At 44.9% G+C, this 16,410-nt stretch overlaps 2 pseudogenes across 1 annotated transcript; both read left to right on the top strand.

Annotated features, from left to right (window-relative positions):
- Nucleotides 1-5,543: 5,543 nt before the first annotated feature.
- Nucleotides 5,544-6,519, top strand: LOC125546212 (uncharacterized; annotated as a pseudogene). The gene is made up of 2 exons (XR_015599129.1): nt 5,544-6,104; nt 6,201-6,519. The product of XR_015599129.1 is annotated as an uncharacterized LOC125546212 (transcript).
- Nucleotides 6,520-15,207: 8,688 nt separating this feature from the next.
- Nucleotides 15,208-15,854, top strand: LOC125547309 (cationic peroxidase SPC4 pseudogene; annotated as a pseudogene).
- The last annotated feature ends 556 nt before the right edge of the window (nt 15,855-16,410 follow it).

Here is a 16,410-nt window from a genome sequence, read left to right on the forward strand (position 1 = left end):
TGTGACTGAATGGAAAGGGGCTTGTGATCCTTTTGGAGAACTGGTTGAAGCCTGGGTCCTGATTGAGGGTATACCACCTAAATGGTGTACATGGAAGGTCTTCTGCCAGATAGCCTCAATGTTTGGGGTTCTTACTGATGTAGACTGGAATGGCATGTCAGGACATTTTTTGAGAATGTGAGAGTTAAGATTGCTTGCAGGGATCCAACCAAAATTCCTTTTGAAAGATTGATAGAAATGAAGAAGAAGTTGTTTCTTATTGGATTTACTGTGGAAGGTTTTGAACAAACTGGTGGCCTAGATTCTGTGGTTAATGAGGAAGAGGATGATGATGAAGAGCTTGAGGAAGATAATGAGAATAACCATGAGGGCAAGGATGATGGTACTCAGGATGGCATTTTATCCAATGATGAGAATGCTATAGATGATCTAGATAAGGCTAATTTAGGCTCTAAAAGGACTCCTGATGCTGGTAACTAAAAAAAGCCTCTGATGCCATTGATCATCAGGTTAGTTGGTCAGACACTGAACATGAGAATTTCATCATGGAATGTGTTGTGGTGAAGCCTAAGCCTGTGTTGGAAAAAGAACCTGTTGAACTATCCAAAGATGTGTGTGAGTTTGAAGCTTATGCTTCACCAGCTGTATCTGCAGTAGAAAAAACAACCTTTCCAACTGATATTGGTGATGGACCTAGGATGAACAAACACATTGCTTCTTGTGAAGCCAAGGATCCCTATGACATCCCTGAGAAGATAAATCCTATGGATACTGGGTCTAGTTATGACAGAGAAGGAAACCTACCTGGAGAGGATAGTGTTGCTTATTGCAACATGGTTCTGAAGTCTATTAACTGTTCTGATTCTGATGAGGAAAAGAATACCGAGGAGGACTTGGCAACCTTACCTATGTATGCTATTGAACTGATCAAGTCCTCATGGTTGAAAAGGTCTCTGCTATCTTCACTTGATGAGGTGGTGGAGGTTGGGAAGAAGAAAAATACTAAGTCTAAGTGGGGGCCTGTGCTAGCCCAGAAGCCTCAAACCATGGGACATGGTCATGTGAATATCATGCAGAAAGCTGCTGACTATACGAGGAAGAAGAACTTGGAGGTGCCTCACACTTACAAAGGTAACTCATTTGCTGTTATTGATCCTGATCTCCTTGTTGTTCATTCTGAGAAAATCAATCTGAAAATTGGCAATGATGCCTCCTCTAAACATGTGATTATTGATGATTTAATTGCTGATGAGAAGGAAAAATGCTTGATATTTGCTAATAATAATCCTGAAACTGTTTTGCCTGATAGTTTAGATGTTGATGAAGTAGAGGTTGGGTTCATTTCAGTGGGGTGCACTCCTCAGCAATCAGTGGGCACTCTTGATTTCTGTGAGAAATCTCCAGCTGTTTTGACCAAAGTTAAGCCATGTGGCTTTTCACATCCTTTTAAAGTTAATTAGATATGATAGGTCTCATTTGGAATATTAGGGGGCTGGGACAACCAGGAAAAATTCAGTGCCTCTGTGATACTATTGCTAAGACTAACCCAGATTTTATTGGGTTTCAAGAAACTAAAAAAGAGCTCATCTCTGAGGGTCTCCTCAAGGCTGTTGACAGACAAAATCAATTTACTTGGCATTTTCTGCCTGCCTTGAATACTGCTGGAGGTATTTTGGTTGGGTTTAGAAGTGATATGTTTGAAGTTATTGGATTTATTAATAAAAAATTTGGTGTGGTTTCTACCATTAAAACCAAAAGTGATAAGTTTTTGTGGCAATTAGTTGTTGTGTATGGGTCTGCTTACCTTGAGTTTAAGGTGGAGTTTGTTGCTGAGTTACATGGCATCTTGGAGTCTGTATCTTACCCTGTATTGGTGTGTGGTGACTTTAATCTTGTGAGACAACAATCTGACAAAAGCAATGGTGTGATTAATCCGCAGTTTGCCTTCCTTTTCAATGATTGGGTTAATAAATGGGCCTTATTGGAAATTTCTATTTCCAATAGGTCTTTCACTTGGTCCAACAATCAGAATAATCCTATATTTGCTATCTTAGATAGAGTGTTCACTTCTGTGGACTGGGATATGCATTTTCCTCTTTCTACTTTAACAACCTTGCCAAGGGTGGGGAGTGATCACACTCCCCTAGTTTTAGACACTGGGGCTAGGAGAGCTAACTGTCCTAAGATGTTTAGGTTTGAGAAATGGTGGCTAGCCTATCCTGGGTTCTCTCAGCTTGTTTATGATGTGTGGACTAGGCATGGTGATGCTAGGTCTTCTATTGAGAACTGGATGTGTAAAACCAGAGTCTTGAGGAAAATCATTAAAGGTTGGAGTATTAAATTAGAGGCTGCCATGAAAAAAAACAAGAAATCCCTCCTTATGGAGTTTGACATATTGGATGTGAAATCAGAGCATAGTCAACTATCTCCTAGTGAGGGGGAGAGACTGAATCTCATTAAGAAAGAGCTAGATGATATTTGGAAAAAGGAAGAGACTGCCTTATGGCAAAGGTCCAGGGATAGGAAAATTTTGGAAGGGGACCGTAATAATGCCTATTTTATGGCTTTAGCTAATCATAGACATAGGAAGAACCATCTGGCTGAACTAAATGGTCCTGATGGCCCTGTTACTAACACTGAGGATTTGCTAGATGTTGCTACCACCTTTTATAAGAAACTCTTTTCTTATGAGCAAAAACCTGATATCCATCTAGATGATGGCTTTTGGGATGATGGTGACATGATCACTGAGGAAGAGAGAGAGAGAGAGATCTTGGAAAAACCCTTCTCTGAGGAGGAGATTAAAAAAGCAATTATGAGTTCATATGCTGGTGGGGGCCCTGGTCCTGATGGTTTGTCTTTTATTTTTTATCAAACATTTTGGGAGTTGATTAAAGATGACTTTATGTGGTTAGTGAAGGATTTTGAGAATGGTACCTTGGATGTATCTAGATTGAACTTTGCTATTATTACCCTGATCCCTAAGGTGAATGATGCTAAAGATATGAAAAACTTTAGGCCTATTAGCCTTGGGAACTGTTCTGTGAAGATTTTTTCAAAGGCTATGAATACTAGGGCTTCCCCTATCTGTGACAGAATCATCTCTCAAAATCAAACTGCATTTATTAAGGGGAGATTTATTCTTGAAAGTGTGATCATGGCTCATGAAGTGATTCATGAGATCCATAGATCTGGGTCTAGTGGCTTGGTTCCGAAATTGGATTATGAAAAAGCCTATGATAGAGTTAATTGGGATTTCCTTGTGGAAATGTTGAGGTCTAGAGGGTTTGGTGAGAAGTGGATAGGTTGGGTTTGTAGCTGCCTCTATCAAGGTACTTTTGCTGTGAAAATTAATGACACCATTGGTCCTCATTTTGTGTGTGGGGGGAGGGTTGAAGAAAGGAGATCCTTCATCTCCTCTTCTTTTTAACTTAGTTGCTGATGTTTTTTCTAAAATGCTTAAGAAAGCCACTAGCCATAACTTGATCAAAGGGCTTTTGCCTCATGTTGTACCTGGTGGTGTGGTCAGCTTGCAATATGCTGATGACACATTACTGTTCTTGGATGCTTCTGCTGATCATGCCAGACACTTGAAATGGATCCTGGCTTGTTTTGAAAAACTCTCTGGTCTTTGTATCAATTTCCACAAAAGTGATTTGCATACCATCAATCTTGATGAGGAGACTGCTAAGGAATTTGCCCAAATTTTCTGTTGCCAAATTGGGGATTTCCCCTTTAAATATCTTGGGGTTCCTCTTCACTTCAAGAAACTTAGAAGAGAAGATATACAACCCATTATTGATCGAATTATCAGGAAAATATCTGGGTGGCTGGGCAGACATCTGTCTTATAGGGGTAAATTGATTTTACTTATTACATGTATTGCTAGTATTCCTACATACTTAATGTCCATTATGAAATTTCCTAAGTGGCCTATTGATGCTATCACTTCTCAAATGGCTCATTTTTTCTGGGGTAATGTTGGAGACAATCATAAGTACCATCTAGCCAAGTGGGGGCTGGTCTCTCAAAGGAAAAGAATGGGGTGGTTTGGGGGTTCCTAATCTCAGGGAATTCAACATGTCCTTGCTTGCTGCTTGGAGTAAACGTTTTTTTGATGATAGAGATAGTGACTGGAAGAAATTGCTAGAATATAAGTATAATGTGAATAGACCAAATATACTATGGGCTAAGGCTGGAGTAGGCCCTCCCTTTTGGAAGAGTTTCACCTGGGCTTGCTCTGCTGCCAAAACCTTTTATAGGCAAATCCCTGGGAATGGGAGAAAAATCTCTTGCTCTGCTGCCAAAACCTTTTATAGGTGGGTGATTGTTCACTCAAAACTAGATTTTGGGATCTTTTTGTGATCTGTCAACAACAAGAGGCCTCTGTTTGCCCAGGTGTGAGATGGGGAGAATTTACAGCTGACCTTTAGAAGGTGTGTTAATGAGGATGTATTGTGCTCCTAGAATGAACTACTTAATGTGATTAAAAATGTTCCTTTTAACAACATGGCTGATAAGCCTATTTGGTCCTTGGAAAGTAAAGGGTTATACTCTGTTAAATCTATGTATAAGATGATTAATTGGGGGCCATGGTCTCTATCTGGAGGGATTATATTTGGAAAATTAAAATTCCCCCTAATATTCATGTGTTTCTCTGGCTAATTGTGCACAATAAGAGTCTGACTAGGGACAATCTGGCTAAACGCCGGCATGTGGAAGACCTGACTTGTGTCTTCTGCTGTGAACCTGAGAGCATCCAGCATTTGTTTTTTGAGTGTGTGGTGGCCAGACAAGTGTGGCTGGTGATAGCTAATTGTACCAAGATGCCTGTACCTGACTCGTTTGAATCTTTGCTTCCTTTTTGGAAGAAGAAAAAAAGTTTTGATGCTATAAACTTGATTTTTGCTGCTATCTTATGGAGCTTATGGTTGTTTCAAAATGAAATTGTGTTTCAGGGGCGAAGATGGCGAAGCATCAAATGTGTGCTGGAGATGGTGGGGAGACATATCTATCAATGGAAGATCCCGTGCGTGGACTCCCAAGCTGTGCTACTCCTCCAATGCTTGAAGCTGCTCGACCATCATCGCGGGGAGTTGCTTAGAATTGCGTGGCACGTTTGATGCGTCTGTAGGGAGTTCGTAGCCTCTGCGCTGATAGTTCCTATAGGGGCCATTTCGTCGTTTTCTGGTGGATTTTCAGACTGTTGATGCTTGCGTCTGTAATAATTCTGTTGTGGCTACTTCTGGCTGGAGCTGAGAGCTGTGAACTTTGATCTTTGGTTGCCTTTGCTTTTTTAATAAAAAGTTGGGGCAGGGGGGCAACCCCTTTCGTTTCAAAAAAGAAGGATACTCTCCTTTTTTTCTTCATAAAATTTCTCTACCGAGTGTCATCAAGCAGCAGCATAGTCGCAAGAGAACGGTGCAATAATAGAGGGGATAATCGAATCTTGCTTTTGCACCAATCCTCACCGTCCATCTTGTCCTGTGACTGTCACTCGCCACGCTATAAATAGACCCGTCCTCAAAACATTTGCTACAAGCAAGCAGCCACACGTACCGGCGTTGATCACGTACATTAGCTACATTTGCTACAAGCAAGCATCACCACGTACTTTTAGCATGGCGGGCTACTACAACGGCGGCGGCCGGACCATGTCCTACTCCAACACCGATGAGTGCTTCCACGGCGGCAGGACCATGTACTCCAACACGACCGAGGAGTGCTACGACGCCGGCAAGCACGGCCACGGCCACGGCCACGGGCATGGCCATGGCCACGGCGGGGCAAACATGTACGCCAACACCACTGACGTGGACTGCTTCGACTCCGGCAGGCACGGCCACGGCGGGGGCGGCAGGACCATGTACTCCAACACCGTCGACGAGGAGTGCTTCGACTCCGGCAGGCACGGGCATGGACATGGGCATTGCCACGGCTACGGGCACAACGACGGCAGGGCCATGTCCTACTCCACCACCACCGAGGAGTGCTTCGGCGGAGGGGAGCAGGGGCAAGGGTACTACAAGAAGGAGGTGCAGCAGCACAAGAACAGGGAGCGCGTCGGCGAGGTCGGCGCCCTCGCCGCCGGTGCCTTCGCCCTGGTAATCAATCAATTAACCTCACTCAACAAATCAACATTACATGGGACAATTTTGTACATGTAATTAAGATGCATGATCTTTGAACTTGGTGTGCAGCACGAGGGGTACGAGGTGAAGAAGGACCCGACGCACGCGAGGAAGCACCAGATTGAGGCCGGCGTGGCGGGCGCTCGGCGCCGGTGGCTACGCGTACCACGAGCAGAAGCAGGCCGCGTACGGCGGGCAGCAGTACAGGATGCCCGTCCACAACAGCTACTGCAACTGAGTAATCATGCATGCATCCAACGTCCACCGATCGTCGTATAGACTCCAATAAGATCGATAGAGCATCATGCATGCAGACATGCGTGTGTTGCTTACGCACTCTTATAAGATCGGTGTCTCTACAATAAGCTAGCTGCATGCGTTCGTGCTACTTGGGCCGATTCATCTGCAGTTTGTTTGCTGTCGAGGGATAGACTTGCAACTGGGACAAAAGAAGGCCGGACCCTAGTGACGAGTCGAGGGTGGACTCACAAGTCACAACTGGGACTAAAAAAGGCCGGGCCCAAATTGCGAGTCGAATTTGGACTTGTAACCGGGTCAAAAAAGGTTGGGCCCTAGTTGTGAATCGAGTGTGAACCTGCAACTGGAACAAGAAAAGTTCGAGCCGCAGTTGTGAGTCGACGGTGGACATGTAACCGGGACAAAAAAAGGTCAGGCTCCAGTTGCAAATCGAGGGTGGAGTTGCAATTGGGACTAAAAAACTCAGGCGCCGGTTGCGAATCAAGGGTGGACTGGCTACTCAGAAAAAGGTTGGCCTCTAGTTGCGAGTCGAGGGTGGACTTGCAACTCGGACAAAAAAGGTTAGGCCCAAGTTGTAAGTCGAGGGTGTACTTGCAAGTTGGACAAAAAAGGTTGGGCCGCAGTTGCGAGTCGAGGCCGGTGGTGGACTTCCAACTTGGATAAAATAGGTCGATCCCTAGTTGCGAGTCGAGGGTGTACTTGCAACTCGGAAAAAAAATGTTGAGCCCTAATTGCGAGTCGAGGGTGGACTTGCGACTAGGACAAAAAACGGTTGAGCCCAGTTATGAATCGATGGTGGACTTTCAATTTCGCCAAAAACTGTCGGGCCCCAGTTGTGAGTCAAGAGTGGACTTGCAATTAGGACAAAGAATGTCGGGTCTAGTTGCGGGTCGAGAGTGTAATTGCAATGGGGAAAAAAGGCCGGGCCCTAGTCGGGACTCAACAGTGGACTTGCAACTGGGATAAAAAATATCCGCCCCCAGATGCGAGTTGAGGGTGGACTTTTAACTAGGACAAGAAAGGTCAGGTCCTAGTTACGAATTGTGGTGGGATTGCAAGCAGGACAAAAAAAAGATTGGATGCCAGTTGCGAGTCGAGGGTGCATGCCCCCGCACCTTGGTGCCCTTCCAAATTTTGCAGACACGAGGCATCCTAGAAACATGAGTAAATTACATCTATAGTATCTGAACTTGATCTTAGGGTTCACTTTGATCACTGTATTTAGGAAAGGTCAAAATACGGTCACCGAGGTCACCAGGACGTGTCACTCTACGGTCACTAGTACTGTATCCTTTGTATTTCGCTGACGTGGCAAATACTCCTCTCTCTCTCTCTCTACTGCCACTCCTCTCTGAAATTCTGTCGAACATATTATCTGCGTTCACCGTTGAATAGCACGCCGAGCTCCAACCGCTGCTGTAGCTCTCCAGCACCGCGTTCTAGAGCTTCCGAAGCCTCGTGTGGTCCATGAACGATTCTAACTTGAATCCCCAACTCCCGCGCCACGCCCAACTTGAAGTTCATCGGCGTCGTTGGCCGACTGCCGGCGCCATATTTGCAAGTGCACGGGTGCGTGGCGCCGATCGGCACCATGTTTGCGATTTTATCAACACAGGTCGTCCACCCTACCATGCTCCTTCGTATATTCTCAACCTTCATCGCCTGCCTGACGTGGCTGTTGACATGTTCTTTCCCCACCTCTCGTCTAGCTACACCCCCACACCTCGCAGGCATACTCCCGGTTGGTGTACTGGTCGGCACGCCGGATGCCAAGTTGGGCGGCGTCTTTGTTGAAAAGGGATTACATGTGCGGGGACTTGACGCGGAGAGCTGCGACGATCTCAGACTGCTCGCGTATGGCTTCGCCCCGCAGAACATCATGTCCGCCTGTTCTTTCCGCCGCCGCCGGGAGACGGTGTCGAGCTCCACGGGTTCGGCGAGGCTAACCATTGTATGCCTCCCATTGAGCCGGGGAAATGCACGGAGATCGCCCCGCACGGCGGCTTGCTCTGTATTCTGAACACCACATATGAGTTTGGCAACGCTAGAGGGGACGTAGATTGCGGCAACGGCGGCGACATGGCCTCCGTGAGTGCTGGCCGCTCGCAGGAGGTTCCCGGGTGGGAGAAGTGCTCTTTGTGGCACACTAGCTAGGCAAGCAGATGAGGTACACGTGAGGGGAACCGGCTTTCCAGGAGGCGGAGGCGCGCAGGCGGCTGAGGTGCGAGCAGACCTTGTAGTCATCTCGGAGCATGTCGAAGAAGGCGAGCTCGTCCGGGTGCAGCGAGCCGCCGTACTGCTTGACGAAGAGTGGGGCATCGCACGAGAGGAGCTCGAGTAGGGCGGTCTTTCGCCTTAACCGGGACGGCGCGGCGTGAAGAAGGGCGGTGAGGAAGTAGAGGCTGTTGATAGAACAGAGCCGAGCAGCCATGCGGTACATCGTCACGGGCTCCACGGCTGGTGGACATACGCGGCAACCAGTGCTCAGGTTCATTCATCGGATGCGAAGAGAGATGAGAAGGATGAGCTTGGCACGTAAACAAGTCAACCGTTAGGACAGGTCAACATATACCACATCAGTGAAATACGTTGGATACGGTAGTGATCGTAGAGTGACACATTTACGCAACTTTAGTGACAACACTTCCTGAATACAGTGATGAAAGTGAACCCTAGTGTCAAGTTTGAGTACTATAGATGTAATTCACTCCTAGAAACACGGGCAGTTTACAGAGCAACACTGACTTTCCAAACTGCTCTACTCCCCCCCCCCCCCCCTCTCTTTTCAGAGTGGGTGGGCCCGTGAGTTTATTTCTACCCACTCAAAATCTGCCAGGTAAGCCACTCTGTAATACCCTGTATAAATATTCTGTGTGTGTAGCATTGCTCCAATGTGTATTTTTTGGAAACGTGGTCAGACACGAAACGCATCATACATGGAACTGTGGTGTTTCGGAAGAGTGATCCCGGGCGTTGGTTTTGAACACCCGGTCTAGTTTTTGAAGCGTGTCATGGTCATGGTTACTATACCAAATAACCAGTACTCAAGGAGTGCGATTTTGATCAGCCCGAGATTGTCGATACAATCATTGAACATGGTGGCATTAGTTTGTCTAAAATTGAGACTGTTTCTGTCCAGGGCCAAAAAGGGAAGGTTAAACCTCAATGATCATCCAGGGATCCTGGCAATTAGCTTTGAGATTGTTAATGTTAGCAAGGAAGTCTGGTTTCAGTGAGTGGTCAGTTGGGGCGTAGGCGAGGGTGATTTTGATTGTGTTAGGAGCGGCAATGCAGGCAAGTGTGGTGGTTAATAGAGTAGTCACGCTGCGTTTGATCAGTAAGGTTAAAGATTGATGATTGCAAAGCTGAGAGGATGCCGCTAGCAGATCATGGAATTTTTGTGAATGTGAACGTCTTGCGGAGAAATATTACTATGAGCTTGGTTTCCTGGATTTTTGCAGCATTAACTCAGAGAGCACATCTTCACATCTGTCAGGTTGTCCTAGACATTGGACGTCCCAAGTAATGAAAAATAGATTAAGATTAGCCATAGGTAATCCCTCTCCATGATAGTTGTCATGGTTTTAGTTTGAAGCTATAACCATGACACGCATTAGGAATGGAAGGAGGGACTAGCAAAGCACCCAAAATTAGCACAAAAGGATATGATAACTTGCACAACAGTTCCTTATAAGCACACGAAAAGGCAATAGTCTGATCAATTCCAAGGCAGAAGGCCTGACTTATTAACCATAAATGAAACTGGAGCAGAAACATAAAGGGAAACTAATGGACGATAGTAAATAGAGCCAGCACCGTGTTGATAACGGGAGATCAGGTGCGTGGTACTGCTCTGATCGTGCAAGGGTATAATTTTGTTCTCACCAAATATTTTCACTACCATAGATTGAATTGCCACAATGATAAAGCTTGCATAACAGAAGATATAGATCATTGCATTGATATACTTTTGAAGACAGAACAAGTTTCTTCTTGCACACATCAGAAACCACAGTAGAAAACCAAAAGTGCTGCAACAGATTACTAATACAAAGCATAAAAATATATATAGGAATTATATATAGGAATCGATACAGGATCAATCATTAGCATCAGTATCCTCCTGAGAGGCTCGGACAAGAAGGTCCTCAAGTGACAGTTCACCCGACCGGAGCTGCTCAAGAAGTTTATCTTCGTACTCTAACACCTTCGACACTTCATGAGACTCCTTGTTCAAAGTGTAGGTGGAGAGCAGAAAAATGATGGTCCAAGGATGCGTGTTCAAAAAATTACAGATAAAGGGAGGTAGGTCCTCAAGCAACTGCTCACCGGACAAGATCTGATCAAGAAGATTATGTTCGTGATCCATCTTCTTGATTATGTTCAGGCTGCTCAGACCTTGTGCCCCGTGCTCAAGGTGATATATTTCAGTGCACGGCCAACCCAGGTGAGGCGTGAAGTATATGCAGTTGTCTTCAATGGACGGAAACTCAGTTGCGTTGAGAGAGAGGCACCTAGACCCCCCGCTGATAAAGATTGCACGGCTGCCGATGCTCGTCACTTGCTCAAGCGTATTTCCATCCCTGTTCATCTTGAAAACCTCCATGCGGCGATTCTCAAGCTTGAAGATGACCAGTGTTTCTCCGACAGATTCCACCATGTAACAACCAGGCCAAGCAGCAATGCCAAACTGGTTGTCAGGGAAGTCAGCAAACGGCGTCATCAGCTCGGCGATCATGGCGACCACCTTCGCCGGAAGCGGCGGCAGCACATTCTGGTGGCCCTTAATGGCGACACAGCCCTGGACGGCCTTCCTGACCAGAGGGTACGCATACTTCTTCTTGTACCTGACAAACTCCTCGCAGCCAGGGTTGGCCCTGTACAGCTTACTGGAATCGGTGCAGTAGATGACGAGGTAGAGCGGCGAGGAGCCGGAGACGGCGGCCGCCATCACGTTGGGACGCATGCGCGCTGTGAACCGGACCATGTAGCCCGTGAACGGGTTGAGGACGCACGCGGCGTGAGGTGCCTCCTTTTCCGAAAGGACGAGGAGCCCGTCGGTGGTGACGGAGACGACGAAGTAGCGGCGGAGCATGGGGATGTCCCTGATGTGGAACCGGCCGGTCTCGGTGTTCACCAGGACGCGGGTCTCCTCGCCGTGGGACGGGTAGTCGAGCATGATCCAGTTGTGCGGGCGGAAGCGGTGGTCCATGCAGTTGGTGGGGTCGTCGGTGGCGGCGCGCCAGTTGTGGCAGACAGCACGGAGGGCCATGTAGCAGTCGAGGTCGGCGGTGTCCAGCAGACCGCAGGCGATGCGGTCGATGAGCTCCAGCGGGAGGGAGGACCAGTTCATGGCCGGCGGCGGAAGAGTGGGAGGAAAGCGTGAGGAGCAGGTTTCGCTTTCGCCTGTACTGGCTGGAGGTGCTTTTGTACTGGTCCGGTGGCAAACGTCTCGGCTTCCCCGCCGGCGAGGTCCCAAAGGGCGGGCGGCGATTTTGCGTTTGGCACGAGAATCAAGACGCTGCATGCGTGCACGAGAACCAAGGGTCATCCTCGGCTTGTGTTCACATTGCAACGATAGCCCGATGCTGAGCAATGCTAGACGAGGAAGTTACAGGGAGTTTACAGGGCTGATGGGCTGTGATTGGCAGAGATTTAATTAGAAGGGCGGACCCACCAATGAAAATGGGGGGGGGGGAGGGGGGGGGGGGGGAGGGGGGGGGGAGGGGGGGGGGGCAATTAGATGAGGCCACGTTCTTAACCTGTAAAGTTATCACCTATACGTCTTCATCCTGCCGCAGTAAGAATGTGTACATGCATACATGCAATCTGCCGGTTTCGAAATGCCGTGCAATCATGCAACAAGGCTGGTTCCAGCGTGCATACATCCAGCAGGTGCTGCTGCATCAGCCCATAGACTCAAAGAAAAGGAAAGAAAAACTGCATCAGCCCATAAATCCCAATTTGTACTAGGTAGGTAGTATTTTAAAAAAAATCAATAATTCCAGTGACATTATAATAATTCATACTTTCCGAACTCAAAAAGTGTGAATTTTTTGGTGACTCGTTATTGTTTCAAAACAATTACAAATGCAGGTTATAGAATATCATACCCATTTCAATAATTTCATTCATATTTCAATTAATTTCAGAAGCACTCTATATTCATTTCACATAATTTTCATTTTTAATCATTTCAATAAATTCAGTCATATTGGCAGATTAATTTAAATTATTTCATTTCAGTTATTTTAATATTTCATACATACTACCTCCGTTCCATAATATAGTGCCTATAGTTTTTTTCCAAAAGTCAAAACTTTGCAAAGTTTGACAAAGTTTACAAAGAAACATATATGGGCATTTAGGATACCAAATGCATGTCGTTGGGTACATCATGAGATACACTTTCATCTTGTACATCTTTGGTATTGTAGATATTTTATTCAAAGTTTAAAAAGTTTGACTTTTGAAACATATATGCACTACATTGTGGAACTAGGGGATTCACTAATTTCAATCATATTATCACACACAATAAAATTATTCTGAAATAGTTATACATAAAATTCATAAATTATTTCACACATGTCAACTATTTCTTTCGTATTTCAATCAATTTCAAAAAAACATTCCACACTCATTTAACTTAATATCAAAAAATTTAGCCACATTTCAATATTTTTAGTCCTATTTTAAAAATTAGGAAACTTGAATTGTGATTTCAAAACAGTTCATATTTTTTGAAATTTTGAAGGTTTTTAAACAAATAATTTTGTAAAATAATATGTAGAAATCCATGCATATAATGTTATGTTTTGCTATTTTATCTATATTCCCACAAATTTTTGTTATATGCATTGTATTGAACTATTCATATAAGTGCTCACTAATCTTAAAGTAGGTGCGAGCAACTGATTTGGCGCTATTTAAAAAAACATTTGAATTAAATTCGACAAATAATATGCAATTTTAATTATTTACAGGAATAATACGTAGTTTGAATGTATTATTTTAAAAAATAGCTGATTTGGCTCCGGCTGTTACACATCCGTGCTTGTAGTAGTTCTTCGAGTGCGAGTCGACTCGCAGAGACAGATGTCAATTGAGCAAGTAGAGTTTTGCCATTGCAAATTGTCTATATTTCTTGAAGTCATAGTTTGTTCGTAGTGTGGATTGCAAGCACTTCTTTGGACTGCAAAGCTTTGAAAACGTAGGAATAGGGAGAATGTATAATTGAGATGTCATCTACTATAAATTCATACATGGTTTCAAGGCACTTTTTTTGGGAGGAGCCTTTGGATGGTGCATAGGAACTATACACACACAATTTCAAAAGTAAAATAGAATGAGGTAAGTTTAAATTCGTATGCATGGGGAACAATGGATTACCTAAAATAAGTAGTCCCAATCATACGATCCAAAGGGCTTTCATAGGAAAAATTCCTTAGAATTCAAATCCTCCAATATTCCATTAAAAATTGTACAACCCAAAGAGGTCCTAAAAGTCAATAGAAGAAAAATACTTCTACTTGGTAATTTCCCCAATACCAACAAAATGGGTATTGGACCGTGGTGTACAAATAGTTATTTATTCGGTCTTATGTGGGAACGTTGTCACGGAATTCAAAATGGACAGAGTTGGATCCAAGCTAATGCAAACACGATATGTTGCTCACTATCAGTGACCTATACAGCTCGTCTACATGTTTTTTGGGCATGGGCTGGCCCACCTATACATGCTGGTATTTTTTGTTTAGTTTTCTTTTATCCATTATTTAGTATTTTATATATTTTCATATTGAAGTTTTTGTTTTACATTTTTAAATTTTAATTATATATTTGGATTATTTCGGATCATATTTTCCTTTTTTGACTGTGTTAATATTTTTAAATATACGAATCAATATATTGAAATGTATCAACATTTTTGGTTTACTTGTTTTTCTATTATCAAGCTGAATTTTTGAATGTTTATAATTATGTCTATTTTTGTAAATCATATGACATTATTTGAAACCCTTGAACATATTTTTGAACTCATAAACATCTCTTAAATATTGTCAAACTGTTCATTTTTGTACGGAAGATTTTTTTTTAAAGAAATCAGTAATGTTTGGCTTGTACATGTATAATTTTATAAATATGTAAACACTTGTTAAAATATACGGATATATATTATTCGATACATGTGGGGAAAATGGATATCCATGAATATTTTCTTATGATCTACTTGAACATTTTTTTTCTGGCAACACATTAACAGTTCTACTAATTCAAGAATATTTGACTTTATTACCGGACTGATGATATAATAAACTCACTAAATTGAATAGAGTTTTCAAGATTTGTCAAAAATTAGTTTTACCTATTAATGGGCTGATTGTTTTTGTGATGTGGGCTTCGTTGAATGCAGGAGGGTGCACCGATGATGTATCATTAGGTTATCCGATCCTGTCAAGCGCTGATGGAGTTTTAAGCACCCTCCTCTCCCACATGATTTTCAATCGACGTAATCCCGGCTTCTCCTTTAACAACCCATATTTTCTTTGTCCTTAGCTCCTTGCCACCAGACTCCTTTGATGATCACTTCTTTGATGCTCATAATCCGTCGGGTACTAGGGCGGCTTTGATACTTGTCATGCCTCGAGCTCGTTCCCTAGCCACTCATTCTCCTTTCCATGGATCTCTTCCCCTGTTGTTCCCTCAAGTGTGGTTTAGTCGGGCTAGTTACTTCATCATGTTTGTCTCCCCTCTTTTCTCTCTTTCCTTCGTTGCGTGGCTCGTGAGCTGGGGATTTATCATCGAACAATCTGTGATGGAGTGTGAGGTCTTTAACACGGGTTATCCCTTGCCAACCTTGCTCCCTACCACTCGAGCAGCATGACGTGGGCTCCGGTCTCCCCCCGCCGTTCTTCAACCTGACGTCCCTCCTCATAGTGTTTGGCAAGCTCGGCCTCAAAGCCCCTGACCTCGTCGCGCTCTCCAGCGGCCACACCCGGGTTCAGCCACCCGCTCTACCCGCGCCCGGACCCCACCATGAACCCTTCCTTCGTCGCCAGGCTGAAGCAGACGTGCCCGGGCATGGGCACTGACGCCCGCACCGCGCTGGACGTGGGCACGCACAAAGTGTTCGACAACAAGTACTTCCTCAACCCGTTGGACCGGAAGGGGCTCTTCGTGTCTGACCAGGACCTCTTCACCAACGCCATCACCGGGCCCATCGTCGAGCTCTTCGCATGCTGCCAGTGCGACTTCTTCAACCAGTTCAGCGTGTCCATGGTCAAGATGGGCCAGATCAAGGTGCTAACCGGCGGCCAGGGCCAGATCCGCCGCAACTGCGCCTTCCGCAACCCCGGAACCGTTGATGGCATCCAGCGGTCGTCCCTCGTGTAGACCGTCGTCGACGCCGCCGCGGAGAGCCCACTACAGGAAAATCCCGGTTTACCGTGTGTTGGCATATAAGCCATGTGCTTTTTTTGGGCACCCGGCTTATGCTTCTCTAAGCCGAGTCTGAAGAAAAAAACACCCGGTAAATAAGAGAACTCGGCTTATGGTCATCTATAAGCCGAGTACCGCAGAAAAGCTCACGGCTTATATGAAACACATGGTATCTACGTGAAAAGGCATCCGGCTTACAACACACACTCGGCAAAGACATCTGCCACGTGTCTGCAACGGCAGTGGTTGACGGCGCCGTCACGGAGCAACCTATAAGCCGTATGTCTGGAGCAAGCACTCGGCTTATATGACATATAAACTGTGTGCCCGAAGAAGGCACTCGGCTTCTAGGACATATAAGCCGTGTGCCCATGAAAGCACTAGGCTTACATATTTGTGGATTTTTTGCACCACGTAACATTTGTACGAAATTAGTTTAAGATGGTTTTCATTGCATTATATTACTACTTAATTAGTAATGTTATTCTAACCTATTTTCTGTCAACTAGTTTTCATGAGTCTTATTTGTAAAATTCTTAATTTAACGCCACTTTAATATTTTCATGACACTTTCGACACC

Source organism: Triticum urartu, chromosome 3A (genome assembly GCF_056163025.1).
Source record: "Triticum urartu cultivar PI428250 chromosome 3A, HENAU_Tu73, whole genome shotgun sequence".
NCBI classification, from domain to species: domain Eukaryota; kingdom Viridiplantae; phylum Streptophyta; class Magnoliopsida; order Poales; family Poaceae; genus Triticum; species Triticum urartu.